Consider the following 22,969-nt stretch of genomic DNA (forward strand, 5'->3'; position numbering starts at 1 on the left):
TCAGCTCTGGCCTTTCCCCCTCAGCACCCTGAGCATGGTTTCCCTGACGGCCTTGGATTTGACAATGTAGATTATGGGGTTGAGCACAGGAGGCACCACCAGCTACACACAGGCAACCAAGGCATGCACAATGGGGGGCAGGTGCCTCCCAAAATGGTGGATCATAGACAAACCTATGACTGGGATGTAGAAAACCAGGACAGGTAAGATATGAGAAACACAGGTGTTAATGGCCCAGACATGCTCCCTGGGAGAGGCCAGCCCCATCATTGTATGAAGAATAAGGGGATAGGATATGATAATAAGCAAGGAGTCTACACCTACTGTGGATAGAACCACATTTAGCCAGTAGAGGATATTAACGGTAGCGTCAGCACAGGCCTGTTTCGTGATATCTGTATGGAAACAGAATGAGTGGGACAAGAGGATCTTGCCAGGGCAAAAGTTCAGTCACTTCAGCAAGAAGGGCACTGGGAAAAGGGACACAGTGGCATGAGCCACAATGGCCAACCCAATCCTGATGATGACATTATTTGTGAGGACAGCTGCATAGTGCAGGGCGATGGAGATGGCCACCAAGTGGTCAGAGGACATAGCCAGGAGCACCAAGGACTCCACCTCAGAGAATGAGTGCAGGAAGAACATCTGGACCAGGGTGGCATTGAAGCTGATGAGTTGGTGGTCAAACCAGAGCATAGCCAGGGTGGTGGGCAGTGTGGACAAGATGAGGCCCACATCAGTGAGGGCCAGCATGGATAGGAAGTAGTACATGGGCTGGTTCAGGCTGGGGGTTCTCCTCACTTCCAGGAGGATCAGGCAGTGTCCAGTGAGGGCCAAAGTGTACACGGAGGAGAAGGGGATGGAGATCCAGCCATGGATAGTCTCCAGCCCTGGGATGCCAATCATGAGGAAAGCAGGCAGCTGGAGAAGGAGCTGTTGACAGAGGACTGAGACGGGTGCATCCTTGAAAGGCAACTGAGGGTTCCAGAGACATGTGACCTCTTCGATCTGGATGACATGAAGACACTGGCAGGACAACTGTCTTAGGAAGACATTTATTTATGCTGTGTAGGACTTTTCTTTAATTGTTTCCTATTTTCTCAGCCCCTTCTCTGTATTATTAACTCTTCCAGGAATGTGCATACATTAACTAATATGTCCTCAAAACAAATGCAGGCTGTTAGGGGTAGTTCAACTTCTCAATAATTAGCAGAACATAATTGACCAAGGTGAATTTAAAATTTAGTTTTTTTCCCTAAAATTCTTTATTTTCTAAATTGACAGATGAAATTGTATATATTTATAGTGTATAACATGATGTTTGGAAGTATATAAGTTTATAGTATATATATTGTGGAATAGCTAAATCTAGCTAATTAACATACATTACCTTGTTGGAAGAAAATGTAGAAGTAACTTTCTCAAAAGCCTGCTTTGTTCTTAAAGTAATGTCTTGTCCTTGAAACTATGTTTGCTTGCTCTGGCTATAAATCATTGCTTGCTCTTTTGACTTTTGTAACAAGAGCTTATCTGGACAACCGCATATGCTAGCTAAACTGCTGAGAAAAGAAAAAAAGATGTGCAGAGAACCCTGGGCAGTCTGCCTGTAAAAAGCCTTGTCAGACCTAGGTTCGGGGATCAGCTTTTCAGGGCGCTAGCCCATCTGATCCTGCTAGTATAATAAACAACTGGCTCTTCAACCTCAGTCGCGTCTTGTCTGGTTCGTTTTTCTACAACCTTACATAGTTATCATTAGCACAACCCATTATTCATGTGTTTGTGGTGATGCTGGTATAAACAAACCTACTGCAAAATATGTTGAGGAGGAAGGCCTAGTTTACCCACCGGGTGACCATCCCAAAAGCAGCTCAGACCTTTAAGACAGAAAGCCAAGCACGCAACATACTAGGTCTGACCTCACATGGAAGGGTTGCTGTCTCCTCTAGAGTTCTTGCATTTTAAAATGATTCCCAGACACTCCCATAGCAAGATAATAATTAATAACCAAGCACAATCCCTTCCCTTAATTTAGTTTTCCTAACTTTGTAGGGGTCATATTATTCTAATCTCCATTCAACAGATAAAGTGAGGCACAGAGAGACTTAGTAACATTATTAGAAGATCCACACTCATGCATCTTGTGTCCAGTGTAGATAACAGGAATGTGCGTCGTTGTTCCCATTCATAATACACTTGCACACAATGACAAAATCTCCTAAGGACACATTTCTCAGAAAGTATGCATGTTGTTAAGTGACACATGACTGTATTCTTGTTGAATTTAGTTATTTCTAACTGTAAATTCTACACTGTTTTTACTTTACAATGTCTTCACTAAATGAAACAATGTTGGTTTAAAATGTAAAGCACACTGTAAATACTTATCATCATCAACATCATTGTCTTCATCCTGGTCCTTCCTGTTACTTGATAGAAATTGCATTTTCAGTATTCTAAGTGCTTTCCCATTATTTATGTCATCAGAATCTCATAAATACCTCACCTGACTGAGAAGGGAAATATTTTAGGTAAAGTGAAAAATGAGAAATTCTTAAGTCCATCAAAGAGAAAGAAAACTGCAGCTTTCCCTGTCACCCAGCAATTAAAACTCGAGTGTGTGTGTGTGTGTCTGTGTGTGTGTCTGTGTGTTTGGAGGGTTTGAAAACAAAATCCTGACATTTTCTTTTAATCAAGTCCCAGTAATGATAAAGTCCTCAACTGAGAAAGAAAATAAATACAAGGAAGGTTTTGGTAAATAAAACAATAATTGATTCTCTCCAGGTCACTGAGAACACTCAAATATTTGAGGTCCATCTGTGTCTTGCTCAGAAAGTATCAGCCTGGGTCATTGGAGGATCTTACAATGCAGGCTGCAAACTGCCTTACAGGAATCAGCCCTTCACTCCATTCATCCAGTTTTAGAATACCAGCCAAACATTCTGTTCAGCCTCTTGGCATGCCCATCTCAAGTTCTTGATTTGTCCTTGAATGAGCCTCCCTTTAATTCCCTCAGTGCTGTCATCTTCTCTAGCTGGGAGGGCCACAGCTGTGGGGCAAGGGCTCTGAAATTCTCTCCCCAAAGCTAGAATTTCCACAGACACCAACTGAAAACGTGAATCAAAGACATAAATTTAGGTTCTTTCAATGTTCAGTTGGGTCTGTCCTATTAATGCTGCTAATTTCAGTGTTTGAGGCTGGGGAAATACATTTACTAATTTATCAAATGCTAATTGTATCTTGTGTTTTTGATATTAGACTTTTTACTTTTTTGCTTGTTTGTAAACAATCTCTCTGTCTCAATTGCAACCATGTAAGGTAGGTATTCTTGTCTTGTTTTTAACTAAAAATAAAAATACTCATGATAATATTAAAAAAGTAAAACTAGAGGGGTGAGGTTTAGTGAGTTTCTTTGGAACTTGTTGGAAGTGAGAGTCTAAATTCAATTTTGGGTTTATTTGGTCTGAACAAATTTTCAGCAGCCTCAGACTATAATCTGTATTGACCATGGGCTGTACTAGATGCTGGAGGTCTATAAAGTGTGGGCTGGTTGGATCAGATTACCTGAAAGAGATTGTTCTGTTCTGAAGTTCCACAGCACCTGATTTGGAGCTCTGCAGAGGAAGTCTCTTCCTATTTCTCCAAAACTCTTCTTTGTCATACTTTGGGACCTTCTTACAAAGCTATTTGCCTTTTGTTTTGCTAATTATCTCCCATTCTTGATTTTCTTTTTACGAATCCAAGTCACATTTCTTAAGAAATTCTATTCAGTCTTATTATTCTGATTTGTATTGATGATTTCAAAATCTGTTCTATGTGTTTTTTAGATATATATTTTAAATTATGAGTATTCATGAGATACAAAGCTAATTGTTACCCCTTGTGCCCACAATGTGAGGGTCAGATTCACACTGGGAGCATACCCATCACCAGAAATTACTTTTGTACCCTGTGTCCCACACCCAACTATCCCTCCTCCTCCCTCCCCCCCACCTTACCCCCCACTCCACTTTGTAGCCCTAGGAATGCTCCCTCCTTCTGTAAGACCAACACACTACTGTGGTCTTTCTTTCCTTCCTTCTTTCTCTCTTAGCTCCCACATATGAGTGAGCACATGCAGTATTTATCCCTCTGTGCTTTGCTTATTTCACTCAACATAAGTTTCTCCAGGTTCATCCATGTTGTTGCAAATGGGAGTATTTCATTCTTTTTTATGGCAGAGTAGTATTCCATGGTGTATATATACCACAGTTCCTTATCCAATCATCCATTGATGGACATTTAGTTTGGTTCCATGTCTTGGCTATTGTAAACAGAGCTGCGATGAACATGGGAGTGCAGGTATCCCTTTGACGTGATGATTTCCATTCCTCTGGGTATGTACCCAGAAGAGGGATTGCTGTATCGTATGGAAGATCTACCTGGAGTTGTTTGAGAAATCTTCATACTGTTTTCCATAGTAGTTGTACTAATTTACAGTCTTACTAACAGTGTAGGAGTGTTCCCTTCTCTCCACACCCTCACCAGCATTTGTTATTCATTGTCTTTTTGATTATAGCCAGTCTAACTGGGGTGAGATGGTATCTCAATGTAGTTTTAATTTGCATTTCCCTGATGACTAGTGATGTTGAGCATTTTTTTGTGTATCTGTTGGCCATTTGTATGTCTTCCTTTGGAAAGTGTCTATTCAGCTCCTTTGCCCATTTTTAATTGGGTTATTTGTTTTTTTTTTTTTTTTTACTCTATAATTGCTTGAGTTCTATGTATATTCTGGATTTTGTTTTGTTTTGTTTTTTTGTTTATAAGGACAATCAATGAATGAATAAGTGAATAAATTATTTGATAAGGACACCTTAATTTTTATAATTCAGTCCCTCTCTACCCTGAATCTTAATAGAGCATCTCCTAGGTGCATATGTTAACAACTCACACTAGCTAGTTTGTATGAAGTGAAGACTAATGGCTCCTTCAGATTAATAAAATTAATATTTTTTTTGGTCAATCTTTTCCAGGTTTACTTAGGGTCAATCTAGGGAATATTTTCTCCATTACTGGTAGATTAAATTATAATAAAAGGTAAATTCTAGGTTCTCCAATTAATATAAAGGAATCTTAGAATAAACCTTCATGAATTAATGTGACAGTTCTCTTTCTTTCATCCTGCATTGATTTACCTATTATTGAGTAATTCACAAACTCTTCATCTCTTATCTTAGAACTTGCCCTTGTCTGGGTCTTTGTTTTATCTATATTGCTTTTGGCTGTGGTAAGAATTCAAGTGCCAAGATAAGCTGAATATTACAAAAAACTGAGAATTCAAAGGGTAAAATAATACAGTATCTGTTAAAACAAGTTTCTAAATATTAGGGGCAGCTTCTATGCAATCAAACCACCTTCTCTCTCATCTCCAGGTAATGGTTTTCCCATCCATTTTCATGTATTGTGAATATTACAGTGTTATGAGGGACCTGACACTGGGAAGAGCTTCTGTAGGGTGAAAGAAGTTTTCGTTCTTGTTATTATTCTGTTACTAGAATTTTAGTAGAAAGTTTGAATTGCCATGTTTCTTAGTTCTCATCAAATCAGAAAGCATTATATTAAATTTCTTAATCCTGGAAATTAGATCAGGTTTGGTCTTCTGTTATTATCTCCAGGATACCAAAGGGCCAAAGCTATTTAAAAATTATAATTCTTCCCAGAAGAAGCAGGAAAAATGTGGGTGGTCTTTAAATCATTTCCAGTTTAACATAGTAGAAAATCTGTACCCTGTGACTGTGTGTGTCTGGGAAAATCAAGTTGCCTGGAAACAAGGAATTCAATATGCTTACTTTCCTTTACCCCAAAGCCAAGTACTTTTCTTAAAGGCTTTTCTTATCCAGAATAATGTGAAGGACAGTCTCACAGTAAGAGCTGACATACCAAGAAAACATTTAGTTCACCCCCAGGATGCTTCCTGAGATGGATCTTAAGACACCCTTATGTTGTTGCCCGACTTAGACAAACCAAAGGGTTGTAATCTTCCTGGTCATGAGTTGGGTTCTGAATAATTATCTGAACTGAGAAATCTCTGCACTTCAGGAAAGTAGCCTCCTTACTTCCTCTCCCTTATCTTTAGGCATAGACCTGCCATCTGTAGAAGTCCAGGCCTCCTGACTTCCCTTCCTGCTTCTGACATCTGCTCATCCCCATCCCATGGACTCTTCCTGGCAGCAGCTGACAGAGAGAGGGTATCTCAGACTCACAAAGCAGGCTTCCACCCTTCTGAATAGTGTAGAAGGGATTGTGTCCAGGCCCCAAGTTACTCACCCTGGTTGCTGTCATGGCCTTCTCTGCCTCTCCATATCCTGAAGAAACCCAGGAAGACTCTGCAGCTGAGATACTGTCTTTATACCTCTGGCTGATGCCTTGGTGAGTTGCTGCTCCCCAGGGATGCCCAAACCACAAGCTATCGAGGAGATGCTCTGCTTAGTTTTTTCTGGGAAATGGGAAATGTTTGGGGTATGTTTGTTGGGATGGAGGGTATGGAGAGTTACAATGTAAATAAAATTTTTGAGCATTTGTGGTGAGGAAGGGAGAAGAAGGTTGAGATTATTATCTTTTAGGCTCAAGGGGCAGCTTGTCCATTTTACCACATGTGCATGAAGTTTTACTGGGCACTTCAATTTTTTCTTTACTGCACTCCTCAGTGATATCAGCTCTGCCATTTGGAGTCACACAGAACACTTTCTAGCCCTTCCAAGTGACAGCCTTCCAGAGACTTAGGGTACATCGTGTCTATTTCCCTCCTCTCCCTCCTTGGCCCCCAGGGTTGTTCAGCCAGATTAAGCAGTTCCCCTTCCTGTGTCTGTTCCTCATGGACATTGTGAAAGCTCCATTTGTTCAGCAGCAAATATGTCTCGAGTAAGCTGAGGAGGTAGATGAGGAGTAAAGGCCCTAAGACAGGGAAGGAAGAACACGGGCAGGCATGTTTAGTGGGACCTCTCCCACCTCTCGGTTTTGCTGTCTTGGAGATGCAGAGTGTTTTCCACACTAGGGATTTTTTCCTGTTGTCCTGCTCCTTGTCCTGGGGCCTTATTTCATTCTGATGGCATGAATTACATTGAAAACATGAAAAGGCCCCAAGGGATGAACTGCAGAAATATATTAAGTGAGCATTTATGTTTCCAGACATTGGCCTCTGAATCCTATTTCCACTTCTCCATTTCCCAGTTTTCTGCCAGTTCCCCTACCAGTGAGAAAACTTTCTTCCTAGGTGGTCTCTTTGGGATGATTGTATAATGAAAGTGTCCCTTTCTTAGGGACACTGGCAGAAGAGAGTGATATGTAACTAAAGGCTAGAATCTCTAACATTATAATCTCAGGCAATAGTGGAAGGACAGAAGGAGGTTACTTTTGAGAAAGAAGGTGCCTTTTTGGATTAAGGGATGCCCATTTGTTCCACAGCTATGAAGGAGTATTTTTGGAATATAGCCCTTGAAAAGAAATTACTTAAAATTTCTTGGAATGTGGTGTGCACCTAGTAAGTAGTTGTTGAATAAATGAATGAATAAACTTTAGGGTATTTATTCAGAAATTATGATTCATAAATAGGTTTATTCAAGTAACATTCCAGAAACCTTCTCTGAGTTAATCCTTCTCTCCAGTAATTGAAGCATTCACTGTGAATTAAGTTTCAGAGGAACCAGGATAGAAGGTCAGCAAAATATAATCTCAACAGCATGCAATAAGTGCTCTAATAGAGGTGTGTATGAGATACAAATGGAGTAGAGCAGAGAGATCAAGGAATAGGACAGAGTCTTTTTTCTCCTCCTGGAAGGACAAGGGTCTCCAGAGAGCATGGAGAAAGGAGGGGAGTACTATAGCAGTAAAGAAAATCGGCAGACCCACCCCTGAGGGCTGTGTAATTATGGGTCTTCCCGTCTGCTGCCTCCGTTTGGAAGCTAGCTGGGGGTGCTTTGCTAGACCCTGCACTGGGAAAACTAAATTTCTGACTGGACCCATAGGCTCTATGCTACATTCTTTGCCTGTCTTGATTCACTCATCCATTAAAACTTTATTTATTGAATGGTGAGCTTTTATGTGCCATGCCCAAGTTAAGCATTGAGAACACAGGGATAATTTAAACATAGTCCCTGATCCATGGCCTCAAGAATTCCACAGTCTCATATGCAATTATTTATACCCACAATATAGGGTGTTAAGTACTACAATTGAGGGGTGTCCAGAGTGCTCAGGGATCGCTGTTAAAACCTTTGACTTGGCTTGGGGTGGGAGTGGGCACAGCCCTAGTTCCAGCCCTTATGGAAATCAAGAAGAAATATAATTATTTTGCTTCCTCTACATTCTAACTCCACATTCTGAGCACTGATAGATCACCTTACCCAGGCTCAGTGTTGGGACCTCCCTCAGCATTCACCGATCTGAGAGACTGCCCTGTCTTTTTTGAAATATAAGAGAATGCTAGGCATGAGGGGATACACACACATACACACACACACACACACACACATATACATATATATATACATATATAGATGTATAATATAGATCTGTTGCATACATAAACTACACATATAGAATATATGTGTGCATATATATATATATATAATACACACACATATGTATACACACAGATATATGAGGGTACTTCAGAAAGTTCGTGGAAAAATAGAATTAAAAGATATACAAATCTTTCAATGAACTTTTTCAAGTGCCTCTAATTCAAGTAGCTGTAATCGATATTTTCTATATGTACATATTTATTTTCCCACTCGTGCTTTTTAGCTTTTGTAAATTTCAAATTTGTGGAAAAGACGGAAGAATATTACAACAAAAACTTGTATTCCCATCACCTAGATTGATAACATTTTTTCCACATGGTTTCTCCCTTTCTCTTTCTCTCTCTTTCTCCCATTTCCACACACATGCGTGCACATGAACACACACACACACACACACACACACACACACACACACACACACACTTTTTTAGCTGAGTCACTTGAATGTAAAGTGTAGACATTACAATCCTTCTCAATCAACATTAACTACGCACCTCCTAAAAACAGGTTCTCTTATATAATCACAATTCTATTTGAAACCAAAGCAAATTATACTAACCTAATAATACATTCAATATGTAATACATATTCAGTTTTCACAACTGTCCTAATAATCATTGCTTAATACTAGTATTTGCCTATGTTCCTTTAATCTCTTTTCATGTATGTTAGCTTCTCTGACAAATATTATGTAACATTTTATTTTTAAAAAGATTCTAGGCCAGTTTGTGTGTATTTATGTGTGCAGTGCTTCTCATAATCTGAATTTTTCTGATTATTTGCTCATGGCTAGATTCAGATTGAACATTTTTGGTAGAAATTCTACATATGTAATATTGTGTCTTTATTGTTTGTATCAGTAGGTATATAAGATCAGATGATCTCATTATTGGTTAAACTAAATTTGACCACATGCTTAAGGTAGTAATTGCCAGTCTTTATTGTAAGGTACATTCATCCCTTTCTATTTAGTAAGTAGTCTGTGCAGTGATAGTTTAAGACTTTGCCAATTTTGTTTCCCAACATCTTTTAAGCATTTCTTGATGATTCTTAAATTACATTAAAATCTGCAAAAAGGTAATTTTCTAAATCTATCAATAATATTATGGTTGTGTTTTAATGTTTGAATTTTTTTTTTTGACTGATAAGGGGATTGCAACCCTTAGCATGGTTTGGTCTGCACCATGCTCAGCTAGTGAGCGCACTGGCCATCCCTATATAGGATCCGAACCCGTGGCCTCGGTGCTACCAGTGCCACACTCTCCCGAGTGAGCCACGGAGCCGGCCCTGGAAATATTTTTAAAATATATAATGACATAATGACTTAGATAGACTTCAAAATGATTGGGGGATGGGACTTGTGGTGGGAATTGTGTGGCAATACAGCTACAAGAGTGGGTATGAGCTGAATATGTGTATGTAGAGATTTACCTTATACTCTAATTTTGAGTATTTAAAATTTTGCTAATAATAAAATATTAGCAAATTGATATTTTCCTTTATAACAAGCAAAGCATGTAATACAAAAAGTTTTCTAGTTAAACATGGTGAATTACATGCAAATGATTATCTTCACTATCTCCAAAATTTCACTTAAATGATAGTAAAAAAACCAAAAAGTTACTAGCTCTCAATTACAGAATAGGATGAGATATAAGGGATGCAAATAATGGTATGGTTGATTAGCAAAAGTAGGACGAGTGGTAAGGAAATGACAAAACAGAATTTTAAGTTCTTATAGAGAGGTTGCACATCAGATCCACTTCAAAAGGACTGAGGACTTAGAGTTGATAAAGGCAAGAGTATAACTGAAAAGAGAATGATTTTATAAGGAGCAGCTATAAGGTCTTCTGTCCTGGCTGTACCTGCCTCTCTTGCAGAAAGATTAATTTCTGGAAAAATTCCACCAGCTAGGCTCTGGGCCCAGAGATGCAAGACAGAAATGAAAGATGGACAGCATTGAAAACAAAGCAAATGAGAAAAGGTGAGGCTTCCCAGCCTTGTTTCCCACTTGGTTCACAGAGTCTTGGCAAACAAGTTTATTCTGCACCTTGGAGGTCCTCCTAGCAGCAAAATTGTGACAAAGAATGCCTTTGCAGAAACGCCAGTCCAGATGATGGCTGAGATGCTGAACCAGTGCTCGTACGACCTCAGAATGCCAACAGGATGAGAACTGGACACATTCTCTCATTCACTCCCTCTCTTGAGAGACTATAAGGACATCTCTTCCTGGAAGCATGGTCTTGGGTCCCAATTGATCTCAGAGCTGTAAACCCCAGGACCTCAGGAAAGCAGCCTCCTTCAGCCACTCTTCTTCAAGTGGGGGATAAGACTACTGTCTCACATTGTCTCTCACATTGTCCCAGGTTGAGTATTTCTCCTTCTTCGGCTTTATGTCCAGTCCCATCCCACACACATCTGCATATGAGGCAGAGGGGCTGGCAGCCATCCATCTGGGAAGTAGAGAAGGGGATGTGTTGGGGCCCCAAGTTACTTACCCTGGCTGTTGCTCCAGGCTTCCCTACCACCCACATCCTGCAGAAGCCCATGATGTGTGTGGCAGAGGGACTCAGTTTTATGTTACTGCATGGAGACACTTTGGCAGAAGTGCTTGTTTCCAAGGAAGATGAAGCTTGGGCCTCACAGAAGTCACTTTTCATAGGTCCCCAGGGAATGGGAAAGTAGAGGTTGGCTTTAGAATCAGGGACAAGCAAGTGTTTGGAGGAACTAAACCGTAAGAGGAAGACAGAGGTGTGAATCATAGATTCTACAATATCCCAATAAGTTTAAATTGTTATTTTCAGAGACTGCCAGCTTCAATACCCCATCAGAATTTGAAATCATTCCAGGATGATATCCCCAAAGTCTCCTCTGGGCCAGCCCCAGGATGAGTCCTACAGGTGCTTGTTGTCTTTGCAGAAGGTAGTGATATAGAGTGATGTGTTTGGGATCCCAGTGGTGGCCTGTTCCACCATGAGAAAGTCACATTCCTAGAGGATGTGGAGAGACAACAGACTTCTGAAAGGCCCAAGACACTGTGCTGAGCTCTCATTCTGGTTTCTCAAAGAAACAAAATCTATGAGCTTGAAGCCCCAGACTGAGGCTACCACAGATTCTGCTCATACTGGGACTGACCTGCTTAATCGAACAGGTTCATAAAGGAGGAAACTTGGGCAGTGGGAAGACCAACAACTACAGAGCCAGTCACACCTGGGTTTGAATTCTTAACTCTGTTTATCACCCCATACAAGCTTTTCTCCATTCTTTCTCACTTCCTACAGATCTTCCATAATAGCTCTGGCCTCAGATCTTTCCTAAAGGAATTTGGACTATGGTCATTTACCTGGAACTACTTTCTATAAATACTTTCGAGCCATTTTTGTCTTTGATTTTGGCTGTACTCTCCCAGCCCGTACTGGACCCAGCCTGTCTTTCTAAGTTTCTCCTCCTGAGGAGATAAGTAAACTTAGAGAAAAATCACACAGTCTTGAAAATTCATATCAAAACATATTTGTGGCCTTTAACCTGAACTGAGACCTTAGCACCACTTCACAATTCTTTCCTTTCAATTTTTAAAACATCATCATTTTTCTCAAGCTCTTTATTCGACCTGCCATGTCTACTCTCAGTAAGTAATCTGATATTGCTCCTAACTTGAAGCAGAAAATGGAGGGCATCTCTAAGGGCCTTCTCTAAGCTTCCTGCCTAACCCATCTGCTATCTTACCTATTTCCATGTGTACACCTGCACCTTGCCAGAGAGACAATTGTAAGGAACATGTTGCTTCATGTTAGCTCCCTCTCCATCCTTTAACTACTTCTTTGTTGACGGGCCATCACTTACAGCCAAAAAAAAAAAAAAAATTCTGAATGCTATGTCATGGTACCTAAGACTTTAAAAAAAATAGAAAGATTTTTATATTGAGATTGTTGTAGATTCTCATGCAGTTGTAATAGATAGTGTGAAGAGCTCCCATGTATACTTTACCTAGTTCCCCCAGTGGTAACATCTTGCAAAGCAATAACACAATATTAAAATAAGGACATGGAAGGTACAGAAGGAAGGTACATCAATATAATAAAGAACATATATGGCAGCCCATAGCTCAATGGTGAAAAGATGAAAGTTTTTCCTTTAAGATCAGGAATAAGACAAAGATGCCCACTCTCATCACTTCTATTTATTATAGTACTGGAAGTCTTGGGCAGAGCAATTAGGCCAGAAAAAAAAATGTAAATAAATAAAATAAAAGATAAAAAAAGAAAAGGCATCTGAATCACAAAGGAAGAATTAAAATTGTCTCTATCTGCAGATGACATGACCTAATATATAGAAAATCCTAACAACTCCACCAAAAATCTGTTAGAGCTAATAAGAAAATTCAGTAAAGTTGCAGTATATGAAGTCAACATACAAATATGTTACATTTCTATACACTAACCATTAGCTATTCAGAAAAGAAATATAAAAAAACCTATTTATAATGGCATAAGAAATACTTAGCAATAAATTTAACCAAGGAGGTGAAATTGAAGATATCAGCATGCCCATGTTCTTTGCAGCATTATTTACAATAGCTAAGGCATGGAATCAACCTGTGTCCATAAACAGATAAATGGATAATAAAAATGTTATACACACACACACACACACACACACACGCACACATGCACAGTGGAGGAATCTGGAGGACATTATGCTAAGTGAAATAAGCCAGACACGGAAGGACAAGTACTGCGTGATATCACTTACATGTGGAATCTGAATAAGTTGACCTGCTGAATCAAACAAGTCAAACTCATAGAAGCAGAGAGTAGAATAGTGGTTGCCAGGGGCTGGGGGATGGGGGAAGTGAGATGTTGTTCAAAGGGTGCAAAGTTTCAGTTTTGCTGGATGAGTAAATTCTGGAGATCTAATGTGTATCATGGACTGTAGCTAATACTACTGTATTGTACATTTGAAATTAGTGGAAAGTATATCTTAAATGTTCTCACCATACACACACACAAAAAGGTAATTATGTGCTGTTAATTAGCTTGATAGTGTTAATCATTTCACAATGTATATGTATATCAAAACATCAAGTTAGGGCCGGCCCCACAGCTCACTCAGGAGAGTGCGGTGCTGGTAGTGCCGAGGCCGCGGGTGTTCGGATCCTATATAGGGATGGCCGGTGCGCTCACGGGCTGAGCGTGGCGCGGATGACACCAAGCCAAGGGTTGCAATGCCCTTCCCGGTCAAAAACAAACAAACAAACAAAAAAGAACCCCCCCCCCCAAAAAAAACCCCATCAAGTTATACACAGTAAATACATGCAATTTTTATTGTCAATGATACCTCAAAAAAGCTGGAAAAAAATAAAGCCACTTTCAGAAGAAAAAAAATAGGATATTGTCATTGTACATATATTAAACATTTTCATTACTACCAGGAATACTCATGTTGCCCTTGGAATATTTGTTCCCTTCAAAACTCATGTTGAAATTTAATTGCCATTATAACAGTTTTAAGAAGTGAGACCTTTAAGAGGTGATTAAGAGCCCTCGGGGGTAGGATTAATGCCATTATAGAAGGGCAAGGTTGACTACTTTTTGCCTGTTTTGCCTTTCCGTATTTCACCATGTAAAGACAAAGCGTTTCTCCTCTCCAGCGGACACGATGCTCAAAGCATCATCTTGGAATCAGAATTGCCAAACCTGTCAGCATCTTGATATTGGACCGCCCAGCCTCCAGAACTGTGAGCCAATACATTTCTGTTTATTATAAATTACCTAGTCTGTGGTATTCTATAGCAGCAGCATAGAAAAGAATAAAACACGTACTTAAGTATTTCGTTCTTTCTTTCTTTGAGTAATTGTAGCTTGCACTGTATTTTCAATTTCAATGCATGTGTTTACTGTGGTACATGGAAATGCAATTGCTTTTTTGTATGGTTTATCTTGTATCTCACACTTTTGATGAACTGATTTATTCTAGGAAGTTTTTAAAAAATTGATTCTTTGAATATTTTTATGTAGATAATCATGTCATCTACAAACAGGGATATTTTTTCCTTTTAATTTTTATGCATTTTACTTCTTTTTCTTACTTTGTTGCTTTGACTATGGACTATATTGAATAAGAGTGATAAGAGCAGACATCCATGTCTTGTTCTGAAATTTAGGGGGAAAACATTAGGTCATTTGCCATTAAGTACAATATTACCTTTAGGTTTTTTACAGATGCTCATTTTGAGGTTGAGGAAGTTCTCTATTTTTATTTTTCTGAGAGTTTGTATTATAAATGATTGTTGAATTTTTTCAAATGCTTTTTCTGTATCGATTGATATTATCATGTGAGAGTTCTTTTATATCCTGTTAATATGGTGGATTATGTTTGCTGATTTTTGAATATTGAACCAGACTTGCACCTCTGAAATAAACCTCACTTAGTCATGATATATAATTTTAAAAATGTATTTCTGAATTCTTTTTCCCAATATTTTGTTAAGGTGTTATTTAAAAAAAAAATTTCTAATTGTGATGCAGTACACACAACATAAAATTTTTCATCTTAACCATTTTTAGTGTAAAATTCAGTAGTTTTAAGTATATTCAGATTGCTGTACAACCAATATCCAGAACTTTTTCATCCTGCAAAACTGAAATTCTGTATTTATTAAAGAAAAATTCTCCATTTCTCCTTGCTTACTTCCTGGAAACCATCATTCTACTTTCTGTTCCTATGAGTTTGACTACTCTAGATACCTCATATAAGTTTAGTCATACAGTATCATCTCTTTGTGATTGGCTTATTTCACTTGAGCAAAATGTCCTCAAGGTTCATCCATGTTGTAGCATGTGTCAGAATTACCCCCCCATTTTAAAAAAATACTGAATCATATTTCATTGTATGTGTATGCTTTATTTTGATTTTCCATTCATCTGTCCAGAAACACTTGGGTTGCTTCTACCTTTTGGCTACTGTGAATGATGCGGCTATGAACATGGATGTGAAAATATCTCTTTGAGCCCCTGCTATCAATTCTTCTGGCTGTATACCCAGAAGTGGAATTCCTGGTAATTCATATGGTAATTCTATTTTTCACTTCTTGAGGAATTGCCATACTATTTTCCATTGTGGCTGTATCACTTTGCATTTCCATCAACAGTGCGTAAGGGTTCCAATTTCTCATCAACTACCTCATCAACACTTGTTTTTTTATGGCTTTCTTTCTTTTTACTGCCTCCACCTTCTTTTTCTTTCTAGTAGTCATCCCTAATGAGTGTGAGACACTGCTAACAATTTTTGTATCTATATGCCTGAGGAATATAGGTCTGTAGTTTGGTTTGTTTCTTTTTTGTACTCTGTGCAGCATCAGGGTTATACTAACTTCACAAAATAAATTGGGAAATGGTCTCATCTCTTCCATTTTCTGAAAGAAATTTATAGAATTCTTTAAATGTTTTGTAGAATTCTCTAGTGAAACAATCTGGGCTTACAGATTACTTTTTTGGGGTTTTGTAAATTATGAATTCAATTTCCTTAATAGTTACAGGGGTACAAATTATGTAGTTCATATTTGGGCAGTTGTGGTAGTTTATGTTTTTCTCAGACGTGGCCCATTTTGTCTAGGTTACCAAATGTATGTGTGTAGAATTGTTCATAGTCTTCCCTTATTGTTCTTTTGATGTCTGTAGGTTCTGTAATGATATCCCCTGTTTCATTCACGATATTGGTAATTTGTGTTTTCTCTCCTTTTTTCTTTGTAAATCTTGCTAGGGTTTTTAAATTATATTGATCTTTCCAAAGATCCAGCTCTTTTTCAATGATTTTATTTATTGTTTTTCTGTTTTCAAATCCATTGATTTCTGCTCTTATCTTTACATCTTTTCTTATTGCTTTAGGTTATCTTTTGCTCTTTTTCTAGGTTCTTGACAGTAGAGGTTAGATGATTGATTTGAGACTTCTCTTCCTTTTTTGTGTATACATTCAAGATACAAATTTTTCTGTCAAAATGATTTATCTGTCTCACACAAATTTTGATATGTTTTATTTTTATTTGCATACATTTCAAAGTATATTTTATTTCCCTTGAGACTTCCTTTGTTATCTATGGATTATTTACGAGTATGTTTCTTAATTTTTAAGTTATATTCAGTAGTTTTAACTGTGATTCCATTACAGTTAAAGACACATATTGTGCATGATTTCAATTCTTTTACATTTGATCTCCATTGACACTGAAGAGGGAGAGGGCTCTTTGTCACCGCTGAGTAGAGATGGGAATTTTCTCCACATGGTCATTATGACAACATGGTGTGACTTCCTCATTCCTGCTGAGTTATGGTGAATGTCCTGACTTTCTGCTAGGCCTCCCCTGACATCATCCTAGTGGGAATGGGAGAGAACACCTATAACTGCCAGGTGAAGGTTGAAGTCCAGGCACCCACGTGGTTTCCACTGACATCATGGGGAAGGGGCTCATCATTACAGGCCTCTGAGGATGAAAGTCTAAGCTGCCTGTTTGACCTTCTGTGATACCATCCTAAGAAGGGTACTGGGGTGCCTCATTAAAGCCTTGTGAAGCTGGAAGACTAGGTTCTCCACATTGCCTTTGCTGGCATGAGTTGGGGTGTGGGTGTTTCAGTTTTTGTCTGTGGTGTTTGTCTGAAGTAAAATTGTTTTTTAAAGTCTGTCTTGCTAGGATGCACTTTTTCTGGTTCTTTGGCAAGAGAGAGGCTTTTGATAGGGCTTTTACTGTCTGCCATTGGCATTTATTTCTGTGTTGCCAGTTTCTTCATATCCAAGTCTGGAATATATGAGATAAGAAGAAAACACAGGAACTAACATCTATGCTTTTCCTTGGATCCCAAGGCCCCTAGCTTGTCTTCTTCTGCCCACCTTTCAGAATCTTCTTTTGTTTGTTTTATATACAGTGCTCCATTTAAAAACAACTAAATAGGAATAGGGAAAATCTGTCTATTTCATTTTCCTCAAAGTGTAAGTCCCCTTTAAGATTTTTGATTTACCTCTTCAGCCTTTACTCCTGACAGAATTGTAAACCACTTAAAATCCCCATGAGTTTTTTTCTTATTCCAGCCACTGTTATGGCTACCAGTTCTGTGCAGCCTGTCAGAGCCTCACCTCAGCCCTGTGCCATGCACCTCCTCTTTTCAGCTGGGGATTCTCCTTTGATGCTATGGCATGGGAGCCCACAGGAATCCACTGAGTACTCCAGCATAGGCCCCTAGCAGTGCTGGGAGTTAATGCCCTGTGGGGCAATTCTTACTTAAAAATTTAAGAAAAGATAACTACTCTCCCCTTCCTTTTACCAGGATTAAGACTCTGAGACAAATTTTAGGCAGTCCTGCAAGATCCAGCATCAGTTGCCTGTTGGGTGGACAACTATACTATGCATCTTTATTTTGGCTGTCCCTTTTCCCTCTTTAATCCCATTGTCTCCCACCCTTGCTCACTGGATCTAATCCCTGACACAGTAGCTGCACTTAGGCTTTTGTCTCAGAGAAACCCAGGGGAAGGCGGCCTATGCTTTGGCAATAAAAGCTTCTTGCAGTGTCAGAAATCATCTCACTGTTTCGTGCCTCTATATACTCCCTCTGCTTTTCCTCATTTACTCCCTCCAATGCCAGTAGGATCTCAGTTTAAATATCATCTGTTCATGAAGCTTTTCCTGATTCCCATGGCAAAGCTGCTTTCTCCCTCCTCTGTGTGGTCACTGTACCTTGTACATCCTTCTATGGGGTATTGAGGGTTCTCTCTTAATACATTTAGTTTTATATCTGATACCTACTATAGTATACATTCTTGTTTATCTTTGATTTCCCTTCATTTTTCAGGACCTGGAACGTTACAAATGACTCCTGAATGTCTGACATTGAATGGTATTAAGAAATGGACACCAGGCACGAATTTTAGCACCAGCTGGGAGAATTGGTGGTGATCACTGTCGGAAAGAATCCCAAATATGTGATGCTGGTAACCTGTGGTCATAAATATGCATTGAGTGTAAATCTTTTCTTCTAATAATAAAAAAGCCTGGGGAGATCTCTATCCCCATAAACAAACAAATTTATGTTCTCTTATTTTTCTTATCAACCCAGTCTGGTGTTAACGATGTGTCACTCAGGGATAGGGGCCAGATAAAATTGCTGGGGAATGGGAGCTGTCCTGCTCATAGGGCAAACTCAGACCATGGCTCTCAAGGGGAATTGGCTACCTAAACTGGTGCCCTGCACTGACCAGGCCAACATAAACATGGCTGGGAACAGGGCAGTGTTTTTATGGTATTCAGTCCCTGGAGACCCTGTTTCACTGGGAAAGATACTCTCACTACAGTGACCACTTGCCTGAGACTCCCAATTCCAGAAGCCTCTCACGGTAGGGCCGCCTGGGACCACCTCTGTGAGCGACTCAGCTCCCCAAGCACTCAGAAGACCTCCTTCAGGGAGTCCTTCCAGATCAATGGGAATGGAATGGCAAATGCTCTCCCAGGACCCTGGCTCGTGTGAAAGAGTAACAAGCAGTGGCCATAACCCCTCTTTTTAATTTGCCACCTTCTACAATTCAATCACATTTTCCTGGGACAACTTTGGGTGCAGGCCTTTCTCTTGGCTTCCTCCTTCAGTGTGTAGATCAGTCATTTCAATCCCATTTCTTTTTTTTTTTTGTTTTGTCCTTTTTGTGACCGGTAAGGGGATCGCAACCCTTGGCTTGGTGTCGTCCGTACCGCGCTCAGCCAGTGAGTACACCGGCCATCCCCATGTAGGATCCGAACCTGCATGGCGGGAGAGCCGCTGCACTCCCAGCGCTGCACTCTCCCGAGTGCACCATGCGGTCGGCCATCAGTCCCATTTCAATCTCACCTCCCCATACCTACCATGCTCCATTCCTTTTGCTCAACCCCCAACCTTAGTCTTGGTACTGGTATATGGGGGGAAGAGAGAGAGAGAGAGAGAGAGAGAGAGAGAGGAGAGAGAGAGCACAAACACAAGGTTGGTTCTGAAACTCAAAGCTCCTAGGCTAACTAAAGTGACCAAGTGAGTGCAGACACCCATGCACATTTCTATCCCCTCAACATCCTTGTGAAGCAGGGATTATTACCTGCCCCCTTCCATGGTAATATTAGTAATGAGTATTTATTGAGTTTATACTATGTACTAAATACTGTGCTAAGCATTGTCTGTGGATTACTGCACATAATTCTCATGAAAACACTAAAGGATTATTGTCCCTAATAAACAGATGAGGAAAACGAGTCTAACAGAGGGTGAACTGCTGAACTGACTTGGCTAGTCACATAAGTGTCTGCTCCTTTGCTCCTTCTGTTAGACTGGGATTTATTTATTTATTTTTTTTTAGAGATCCTGTGAATATCATCTGGGGTAGAAAATTCTCAATCTTTGGGAATTGGTTTGATTTTTGGAAGAAGCCATAATTGGCAGGAAAGAGGGAAGGAGATCAAGTTGAGAAATGCCATGTTTGGGCAAGAGGGGGTTTCACAACAAGGCCTCGGAGGATGTCAGCCTTGCAGGCCCTTTGGAATTGTTTCTGACTTCTTAATGGTGTTCAGAGACCATAATATTTAGACTGAGGATGGGATTTAGAGATTATTAATCACCATGTTAGTCTAAACAAATTATGTGAAATTTGGTAAGGTCACCCATCTAGTGGCAGAACAGGAGATACAGCTCAGAGCTTCCAAATCTCATCCTGGGATTCTGCTCTCCCCTTCCAACCCAGGGAAGACTAGGCTTGTGTCTTTCCCGGGTTCATTCTGGGCCTACTCTAGGGGCATACAGTATGGGATAGAAGAGTAGATATCTCTAAAATATTAAATAAAATATTATTTTTATTTTTAATTAAATTATTTTTTAATTCACACATATCGATTGCAAATACTTATGGGGTAAAGAGTTATATTTCAATACAAGTATACAATGAGTGATGATTAAATCAGGATAATTATTATACTTATCATCACAAAAATTTATCATCTCTTTGTGATGAGAGCATTTGAGCTCCTCTCTTCTAGCCATTTGAGAACGTAGAATAAATTTTTGTTAATTATAGATGCCTAGCACTATTGTATACCACTAGAACTTATTCTTTTGCATTTAGTTGTAATTTTGTATCTGTTAACCAGTCTCTCCCTATCTCCTCTCCCCTCTCCCCTTCCCAGCCTCTAGTAACCACAGTTCTACTCTCTACTTCTATAGGCTCAACTTTAGCTCCCACATATAAGTGAGAACATGCAGTTTTCATCTTTCTGTGCCTGACTTTCTGATGTCTTATGTGAAGTGAAAGGCTCATTCATGTTGCTGAAAATAATAAAATTTCAATTTTTATGCTAGTATTCTACTGTGCATGTATTCCACATTTTCTTTATCCATTCATCTGTTGATGAACACCTAGATTAATTCCATATCTTGACTATTGTGAATAGTACTGCAATAAACAAAGGGGTGCAGATATTGCTTCAGTGTGCTAATTTCCTTTCCTTTGGATAAATACCCAGCAGTGGGATTGCTGGGTCATATGGTAGTTCTATAAAAAACAACTCAACATATGGCCTATGATTAGTAATACCACTATATACTTAAAAAAATTAAATAATACTGTATACTTAAAAATAATAATATTGAATTCTTAAAAAATTCTTAAGAGGGTAGATCTTACATTAAGTGCTCTTACTGCAAAAGGAAAACAACAACGAAGGGGTATGAGGAAACTTTTGGAGGTGATGGATAAGTTTGTTGCATTAATTCCAGTGATGCTTTCAAGGGTGTGTACTTATATTCAAACACATCAAGTTCTACACATTTAATATCTACAGCATTTTGTATTCCTGTCATACCTTGATAATGCAGTTAAAAAAATAGCTCACATCACTCTACAGGGTGGAACCTTTAAAAGTAGGTACAAACTGGCTTAATTTTCTGATATTCTTCTTTTTCTAGAAGAGACATTGAAACTTTGAAAGCAATTGATCCTGTGCTGGTGACTGTACCCTCCCTGAGCTCTGAAGGGCAGGTATTGCACTGTCCCATGTTTCAGATGGGAAAACAGTAGTATATATGGAGATGTGATCCATCTAAAGTCTTCTCTGCAGAGGAAGTCATTTCCCAGAAACCTTCATCACTTACCTGGACCAGTGCATGCCTGCCTGGTCAGGCTGTAGCTCTCATCAAGTGCAATGTAATAGAGTGTGAAAGAGTAGACTGGGGAATCAGAGAGACCTAGGTTTAAGTCTGGACTCTGTCTTTAACTACTGAGTAACTTTGAGAAAATTATGTAACCCTTTTGTGCCTCAGTTTCCTAGTCTGCAAAATGGTATGGAAAACAGTATGGAGGTTTCTCAAACAAGTACAGATAGAACTACCATACGATCCAGCAATCCCAGTACTGGGTATATATCCAAAGGAATGGAAATCATCATGTCAAAAGGATACCTGAACTACCATGTTCATTGCAGCTCAATCTACAATAGCCAAAATAAGAAACCAACTTGTGTCCATCAACAGACGACTGAATAAGGAAAATGTGGTACATATCAAATGGTTGTTTTGAGGATTATGTACTCATAAGTAAGGTATTATTATAGTAGAGGATGGATAGTAAACCTTCAATAAATGGCAATTTTTTTTTTTTTTTCTGAATGGTAAGGGGATCGCAACCCTCTGTGTGCCACGCTCAGCCAGTGAGCGCACCGGCCATCCCTATATAGGATCCGAACCCGCGGCCTCGGCTCTACCAGCTTCACACTCTCCCGAGTGAGACATGGGGCTGGCCCAATAAATGGCAATTTTAATCATAATAGAGACATATCAAATCCCAGATTACTCAACCTGTATCTTCTCCCCTAACGCAAGTAAAGCAGATGCTCTATATGTCCCATGTCACACCTCCTTGGCTCACTTCTGACTTCAGCTGTGACAGACACCTTCATTCATTCTATTTCCCACTTCATGTGGGTGCCCTTTCTCTGTGCTTTTTTTGCTTTAGGGCTTTCTTCAAAGCACAAACTGAAAGTGAAGAGCAGTTAAAACCCCAGGGGCAACCTTCCATCAAACGAGGATAAGAGTTGATGGACAAATGTCCTAGACCACCCTTTGGGTAGACAATTTCCCAAGACATTCTGTACAGAGGTCCTGGCAGAGTCAAACACCCATTGTCCTCAGCAATGACCTTGGTGATAACTCTGTGTTGAATTTTCTTCCTCCCTGTGTCATTCTTTCTGCTCCTTCAATCCTCTTTCCTAGAAGTTTGTCTTAATTACACTGCCTTCACCCAAGTCTTTGGCTCAGGTTCTGCTTTTGGGACATCCAAATCAAGACACCACACATTTCTTATACAACCCATTCCTCCATGCTGAAGGGATTCTCATGCTTACAAATTTTGCTAACTCCCAC

At 39.5% G+C, this 22,969-nt stretch overlaps 1 pseudogene; it reads right to left on the reverse strand.

The window, feature by feature from the left end:
• Positions 1-21,717, reverse strand: LOC134376297 (olfactory receptor 51I2-like; annotated as a pseudogene).
• Positions 21,718-22,969: the final 1,252 nt, after the last annotated feature.

Source organism: Cynocephalus volans, chromosome 4, assembly GCF_027409185.1.
Source record: "Cynocephalus volans isolate mCynVol1 chromosome 4, mCynVol1.pri, whole genome shotgun sequence".
Taxonomy (NCBI): Eukaryota; Metazoa; Chordata; class Mammalia; order Dermoptera; family Cynocephalidae; genus Cynocephalus; species Cynocephalus volans.